Source organism: Pan troglodytes, chromosome 20 (assembly GCF_028858775.2).
Source record: "Pan troglodytes isolate AG18354 chromosome 20, NHGRI_mPanTro3-v2.0_pri, whole genome shotgun sequence".
In the NCBI taxonomy this organism is placed as follows: Eukaryota; Metazoa; Chordata; class Mammalia; order Primates; family Hominidae; genus Pan; species Pan troglodytes.
Window position 1 is genome coordinate 40,609,052 of NC_072418.2, and position 8,641 is coordinate 40,617,692.

General features: G+C 38.2%; 1 protein-coding gene across 1 annotated transcript in view; it reads left to right on the plus strand.

The window, feature by feature from the left end:
• ZNF793 (zinc finger protein 793) overlaps positions 1-4,873 on the plus strand; it is a 44,621-nt gene extending 39,748 nt beyond the window's left edge. The window contains exon 7 of the transcript XR_010153429.1: positions 3,885-4,873. The gene's annotated coding sequence lies outside the window, so the exon portion shown is untranslated. The remainder of the gene's footprint in view (positions 1-3,884) is intronic.
• Positions 4,874-8,641: the final 3,768 nt, after the last annotated feature.

Consider the following 8,641-nt stretch of genomic DNA (forward strand, 5'->3'; position numbering starts at 1 on the left):
TAGAGATGGGGTTTCACCATGTTGGTCAGGCTGGTCTCTTTGGCTAGGCTGGTCTCGAACTCCTGACCTCGTGATCCCCCCCCCAACGCCCCGCCCTTGGCCTCCCAAAGTGTTGGGATTACAGGCATGAGCCAACGCGCCCAAACAACAGTGTTGTATCATAATGGAAATCATGATCTAATTGTGATACAAACTTTTCTAGAAAATACTTTCTGAAACATAAGCATGGTCACCCTGGCATGTAAACGTTTAAAAATGTATTAAATGGAATAACAGCAGAATACAAAATATCTGTGAAGAGACTTAAAGGCATACTCTGGTATATTCCACAGTGAGCCATACAATCAGCATTATTTGTATTTTGGAGTTGTAAATGTGAAATTAACATAAAATGTGAATATCAGACACATGTCACACAACATATAGAATGCCATTCAGAAAACTTTTCCACTTTAAATATCATCATTGTCTTTTGATGTCTTAACAATACAAAAAAATAACAACAACAACATGGCCCACTATTGTTAAAAGAACTTTATTATACCAGCTACATTTTTCCACCTTTTTGTAATACATGTAAATGGCTATAGAGGTTGTTACTGTCCTCTGCAGAAATAATAAAGCAGTGTTTTTAAATGTATTTTGATAATTTGGCCAAAAATTTTACTAAAATGTAGTTATTTATATTAAAAATGCAAGCTAAGGAATAGTTTAAGAACCTGATACTGGGTAAATGAAACACTGTAAACTATTTGACAAAATGTAGTGTCACCCTGGTGTACAGTACACTGTTCATATTTTCTTAGTCTTGCTTAAAATATCTTGTAGCAAATTAGTAGCATTGATACACTATTCTAGATACACTATTCTATATACAGATTGTATAACTCAGAAATGTTTCATGCATAGACCACTGAAGGAGAATTTCTTTTCTCTCTATCCCTCTGCAAATTAATTCAAGAATATTCATTTTTTTCATATAAATTTCCTTGCAAGTGTCCTAGACACTAAATCCCAAGGTTTTAATTATTTCAATGTTTGGAAAGAAGTCTGCTTCCCTGAGTTGCTATGTCATCCATATAAGAAAATAAATGGCCATGTGGAATCTACATTTTTCAAGATTTCCCTCCATGTAAGACTGCCTGATCCAGAATGAGAAAGGAGACATAACCACAGATATCGATATGATTTTTTAAGTGATAAAAAGATACCTCATACAACTCTAATCAACATATTTTTTAAAAAGAGGAGGTGGATGCTTTTCTAATAAACTTAAGTTATGAAAACTGCAATAAGAAGTAGAAAACTTGGTAGGATAGTTACCATTGAAAAACTCAAAAAAGCTATTAAAGATCTATAATGGGAAAATGCTCCAGGCTCAGAAGAGTTCATGCTTAGTTCTATCTTTTAAAGAAAGATTAATACCAGTGTTATTTATTATATGGATATAATACAATCCATGAACTGTACTCATTTATTTTATTAAGTCAGAATAAATTTTAACACCAAAATCAAATACACATAGTTGAAAAAAAGAAAACTTGTGCTGGGTGCGGTGGCTCACGCCTGTAATCCCAACACTTTGGGAGGCCGAGGCAGGTGGATCATGAGGTCAGGAGTTCGAGATGGTGAAACCCCATCTCTACTAAAAATACAAAAATTAGCCGGGTGTGGTGGCACACACCTGTAGTCCCAGCTACTTGGGAGGTTGAGGCATGAGGCAAGAGAATTGCTTGCACCCAGGAGGTAGAGGTTGTGGTGAGCCAAGATCGTGCCATCCAGCCTGGGTGACAAGAGCGAAACTCCGTCAAAAAAAAAAAAGAAAACTTCAGACCAGTCTTACTCATGAATATAGAAACAAAAATTATAGTTAAAATACTAGCAAATAGAATTCAGCCATATACCCAAAGAGTGACATAGTAAGAGTCATCCCAAGAATGCCAAACCAGTTCAGTTAATAGGAAATACATCAATCAAATTAACAGTTTAAAGGAGAAGAATCATATGAACTCTCAACAGATACTGAGAAGGCATTTCATAGAATGTGTTAATTTACATTGTAATAGATGGGAACCACTTAAAGAGGTTTTTCTTAAAAAAAATTTTTTTTAACCCAAACCCCAAAGCATATATTATGCCAAAGCCATTTTTTAAAATTAGGAATTCAATATTGTCTTAGAGATTCCAGTGAAGGCAATAAAAAGAAATGAATTGGTATAAACAGCAGAAAAGGTAAAACTATCCATTTTTACTGATGATATGGTTGTACACCAATAAATGAAAAGACTATTTTTTGAGTTAACTTTTCTAAAAAGACAGGGTACCAAAATCAAGAGCTGTTCTCCATACTGACAAGAAACACATAATTTATATGTACTTCTTTTGGAATTACACTAAATCTCAATGATTTTTTTGACAGTCATTGAGAAAAATATATGAAAAAAATCATACCATGTATAAAAACATCACATGTACCCAATAAATATATACAACAATTATATATCTATAATAATTAAAAATTTTTAAAATGCCATGCTAGATACCAGAAGATAACATGAAGCCATTCTAATGAAATTAATATTGTATTGGCAAAGGAACAGGTAAATACATCATTAGAACACAGTAGAAAATTCAGAAATAGACTTCGATATATATGAACTTTTTCATATGTGAAAAAGGTGAAATCTGAAACCACAGGGGAAAAGAGTAGTTTACTTAAAAATAATTCTGGAACAAGAACCTTTTAATCTTAAAGGAAGAAAATTTGGATTAACAGCACAAAAATAAATTCTGGGTGGATTTAAGACGTAAAATTTTAAAGCAACAGAATTCTTAAAAGAAAATCAAAGGAGCCTATGTGTACAATCTAGGAGTTGGGAGATATTAACTTTACCAACACAGGACACTCAGAAGCTATTTAGAAATAAGCAGTTGAAGGCTGGGTGCAGTGGCTCATGCCTGTAATCCCAACACTTTAGGAGGCTGAGGCAGGAGGATCACCTGAGGTTAGGAGTTCAAGACTAGTCTGGTCAACATGGTGAAACCCCGTCTCCACTAAAAATACAAAAATTAGCTGGGTGTGGTGGCACATGCCTGTAGTCCCAGCTACTTGGGAGGCTGAGGCAGGAGAATCACTTGAACCTGGAAGGCAGGGGTTGAAGTGAGCTGAGATTGCACCACTGCACTCCAGCCTGGGCAACAGAGCAAGACTCCATCTCAGAAAAAAAGAAAAAGGAAAAAAAAAGGAAACAAACATTTGACTACGTAGAATCTTTTGGTACAATCTTTTGGGTGACAAAAGATGCCATCAGCAAACTTAAGAGATAATAGATTGTGGGGAAATATTTGTAAAGCTGATCAGAGAGAAGGCATTCATGAAATGGACAGGAAAAAAACCCAATAGCAAAATGTGGCAAAGAATGTGAGTTGACAGTTGTGAGAAGAGCAAATCTAAGTGGCCAATGGACCTGTCCAAAAATGTTTATCCTCAGTAGTCACTGGGGGATGCAGATTTAAAGTTAAAATCAAATAACACTGTGTAACAGCATTTTTAGCTATCAGAACAAAAGATGTTACACACTGCTGGTGGAGAAATAAATTTTGAAAAACAATGCAAATTACTGTTTTGGAAAGAAATCTGGTAATATTTAGGCTGGGCGTGGTGGCTCACACCTGTAATCCTAGCACTTTGGGAGGCCGAGGCAGGCAAATTGTCTGAGGTCGGGAGTTCGAGAACAGCCTGGCCAGCATGGTGAAACCCCGTCTCTACTAAAAATACAAAAATTAGCTGGGCATGGTGGCAGGCACCTGTGATCCCAGCTACTCGGGAGGCTGAGGCAGGAGAATCACTTGAACCCAGGAGGCAGAGGTTGCAGTGAGCCGAGATCGCGCCATTGCACTCCAACCTGGGCAACAGAGCAAAAAGATTCCATCTCAAAAGAAAAGAAAAGAAATCTGTTAATATTATTAAAATATTTATGTCACTTTGGAGAATCTTCCCTTAGAAGTAAAAGCCCCAATACATAAAAGACAGATGAACATGTGAACACGGACATTTATTGTAAAAATTGTTCTTAATGGCAAAAAAACCCCCAAAACCAAAGCAAACACTAGAATCAAAGTAAATACCCATGAATTGGGAAATTGTAGAAAGGAAAAAACTATAGTGTATCCATTCCATAGGATGTTAATATAGCCATTAAGGTGGACAAATTAAAACTATGCTAGTGGACTTTAGTGGAATTCCACAATGTTCTCTTGAGTGAAAAATGCAAGGTAGATATTAAGTGTGTTAAATATGACTCCATTTTTGTAAATCATTAACAAAATGTCTCTAGGTGTTTATCAGCAATGAACGGTATCTATATATGTTTATTTGATTTTATGTGCATGAAGAAAAGTATAGGAGAGTATGCATTGACTTGGAGGGAGGTGGGTAATGCAGGTAGGTTATGGGGGAGTCAGGGGTGTAGGGAAAAGGAAAACCAAAAAAGAAAAATACATAAATGACTGAATCACGGGTGATACCACAAATGTGTGAGTTAGTAAATTTGGCTGGGGATGGGGGAGCTAGAATTTTGCTAATTTGTGGGGATGTTCATGGTATACATTGTAAAAAGGGAAAATTTCATAATAATGTATACGATTCTATTTTTAAAAAAAGTAAAAACTCCTGTGTGTGTATATATGCATGTGGATGTTTATATGAACATAGAAAAGTGTAGAAGAATACACACGAAGGTGTTAACATTCATTGGTTACCTTGGTGGAGAAGGGTAATAAGTTTTCTGAATACCTTTGTATTGTCTTGTTCACATATATTGTTTTTGTAATTTGAAAAACAAAATAAAGGGGGAAAACATTTCAAACTGAATGAAGCCTTGAAAACGTTTCCATTTTCTGACAAGATGGCACCCTGACTTGGTCTAGGGTTGAGGTTAGGGTTATGGAAATGACGTCTTGTCACCTTTGCTGCATTCTAGTAGAAACAAGTCATAGGTCCCAGCCATACTCAAAGAGAAGGAATTATACATGAGAGTAATTTCCCTCTCCAGACTACCAGGCAGCAGAGATCATTGGGGGCCATCTTGGAGTCTACCCACCTCATCAGCGAAACACTTATTTGAAAGTAGGGAGGAGTGAGGATGGCAACTGTGTTGGATCAGTAGTTTAAGTAAGCCACATACTTGCTGCTGGGCACCATGAGTGCACAGATTCTAGATGTGCTTGCTGGAAGTTCTCCACTAAACAGAAGTATTCATTTATCCACAAGTATATACTGAGTGCTTACTATGAACTGGACACTTCTAGGATCTGGGGATAAAGCAGTAAACAGAAAGAAATGTTGATAATTGTCAGGAAGCAAAATGAAATAGGAGGGGAGTTAAATTTTAGATGCAGTAACCAGGAAAGCCCTCAAAATGATCTCTGCATTAAGACCTAAAGGGAATGAGAGATGTAATAATGCAACTGTCTAGAAAATTGTATTCCAGGCAGAGGGAACAGCAAATGCAAAAATGCAAACACCCTAAGGGAATGTGTCTGGAGTGTTGGAGACCAGAAAGGAAGGTGTATTCTTGTTGAATAACAAATTGTCCCCCAAACTTAGTGACCTAAAACAACAATAAACGTCTTACATGCTGTCTATGGGTCAGGAATTTTGAAAGTGCCATTGGATTCACACTCCCCTTAGCTGTGCTTCTTCCCTCTCACTCTGCCCTTCCCAAGTCTTTGTCCAAGCTATCTCTCTTTCCAGACCAGCACACAGGAGGGCCAGTGCCATTTGCGCTTATGGGAAGGAAGGAGTCCCCTCTGCCATGGCCTTTCTGTGTTCCTCCACCCAGCAGTGGAATCGAAGCTGTTCAGCACCTTCTCCAAAATATTGGCGCCCAATATACCCTACCATTCACCAATGAGAGCAGGTTGCAGACCACTACTGTCTTTCTCCGTCTTTCTTTTCTTTTCTTTTTTTTTTTTTTGAGACGGAGTCGCACTCTGCCGCCCAGGCTGGAGTGCAGTGGCGTGAGTTGGCTCACTGCAACCTCTACCTCCTGGGTTTCAGCGATTCTCCTGCCTCGGCCTCCCAACATGCTGGGATTACAGGCGTGAGCCACCACGCCTGGCTAATTTTTGTATTTTTAGTAGAGACGGGGTTTCACCATGTTGGTCAGGCTGGTCTTGAACTCCTGACCTCAAGCAATTCGCCCGCCTCGGCCTCCCAAAGTGCTGGAATTAGAGGCGTGAGCCCCCACGCCCAGCCTACTGTTTTTCTTATGACTAGCACTATATTGATGGAGAGGAGATGCGGGCAGTGGTTTCCTGCAGAAGTGACAGCCTCAGAGTGGGGTTTCAACAGAAAGGATGGTAGCAGGTCATTGTCAACTGTGTATCCCTACCTAGAACAACCAAAACCTTGGGGTCAGAAAAAGATAGGCTGGGGGTATTGTAGGACACATCTTTGAAAATGGTCGTCCCCAGGGAGAAACAGCTAAATGGGTGCAGCTACCTGGTTTCACCGCATAGACGCAATTAATTACTCAGCATCTCACACTATAATGGGGCGCCCTGGGCATTTAGCTACACAGCGGAAAGCCACACCTGAGTGTGTGTGGCAGCCTTGGGGCAAGGTGGAGAGGGTTGTAGCAGCGGCCCTGCCGCCACAGAAGGAGAGATGTCCTTTGAGGAAACCATGGCAATGTGTGGTCTTGCGGAGAGATGGGGCTTAGGAATTGGATGCAATTGACTGAAAATGGGAAGTGGGTGGCAGGAATGGGGTTTAGGAATTGGGGGAGGAGAATCAGTTCTGGGATGTAGTGATAAAGAGGTCCAAGGAATGACTGCATGCAGATACTTGGTTTTCAATGATTCAGGAGTCCAGAGAAGGCTATGATTGGTATGGGTGTCCCAGTGGGTCAGGTATCCGAGGTCTTGGAATTTGGGAGAGTGGTAGTCTCTGGGATATGGGATGTGGGGAGTCTAAGGAGTCAATAAGGGATCTAAAGCGTTGGTGATAGGTCACTTTTTTATTGTGGTAAAATACATAAATAATACAATTTACCATTTAAATCACTTTAAAGTGTATAATTCAGTGACATTTAGTACATTTATGGTGTTATGCAACCATCACTACAATCTAGTTCCAGAAATTTTTCATCACCCCAAAAAGAAACCCTGTATCCATTAAGCAGTCACTTCCCATTCTTCCCACCCCTTCCTTCCCCAAACTCCTGGCATCCACTAATCTGCTTACTGTCTCTAGTCTCTAATGATTTACCTATTCTGGATATTTCATATAAATAGAATTACACAGTATATAGCGTATTAACATAATGTCCTCAAAGTTCCTTCATGTTGTAACATGCCTCAGTACTTCATTCCTTTTTATGACTGAATAATATTCCATTGCATGGGTAATACCATCAGTTGGTGGACATTTGAGTTGTTGCCAATCAGAGGATTATCTGAGTATTGTGAAATGTACTGCTATGAACATTCTTGTACAAGTTTATGTTTAAACACCTTATTCAGTTATTTTGGGCGTACACCTAGAAGTGAAATTGCTGGATTATATGGTAATTCTATGATTAACTTATGAAGAAATAACCAAACTGTGTTTTTTTTTTTTTTACAGTGGCTGTACCTTTTTATATTCCAACCAGTAATGCACAAGGGTTCCAGTTTCTTCACAACCTCGCCATCCATCATTTGTTATAATCATGTGCCACATAATGATGTTTTGGTCAATGAGGGACCACATATACAGTAGTGGTCCCATAAGATTATAGCAGAGCTAAAAATTTTCTTTTTATAAAATTGTATTTATTATTATTTTTTTCTTCCAACTTTTATGGAGCTGAAAAGTTTATACTGCCTAATGACATTTTGATGATCCTGGCACTGTGTGTACCTAGGCTAATGTGTTTGTGTCTTAGTTTTTAACAAAAAAGTCTGGAGGCTGAGGCAAGAGAATTGCTTGATCTGCCCTATTAATTGCAATTTTCACAGTTAACTAGTACTATTTTTATTTAAATAATAGTACCTGGGAAGCGGAGGTTGCAGTGAGTTAAGATCATGCCACTGCACTCCAGCCTGGGCGAGAGAGCGAGACTCTGTCTCAAAATAAAATAAAATTAAATTAAAAAAATTAAAAAAAATTTTAAGTAGAAGATTATAGAATAAGGATATAAAGAAAATATTTGTGTACAGCTATACAATGTGTTTGAAGCTAATTTATTACAAGAGAGTCAAAACATTTTTAAAAATTAAAAGGTTTATAAAGTAACGAAGTTATAGTAAGCTAAGGTTAATTTATTACCGACAAAAAAATTCAAATAAATTTAGTGTAGCCTAAGCATACAGTACATATAAAGTCTACAGTACTATACAGTACTGTCCTAGCCTTCACATTCACTCACCGCTCAGTCACTGACTCACCCGGAGTAACTTCCAGTCTTGCAAGCTCCATTCACGGTAAGTGCTGTATACCGGTATACGATTTCTTATCTTTTATACTATATTTTTACTGTACCCTTTCTATGTTTAGACATGTTTAGATACACAAATACCATTGAGTATAATTGTCTACAGTATCCAGGCAATTTGGACTTGTAGCCTCGAAGTGATAGGCTGTACCATCAGGCTA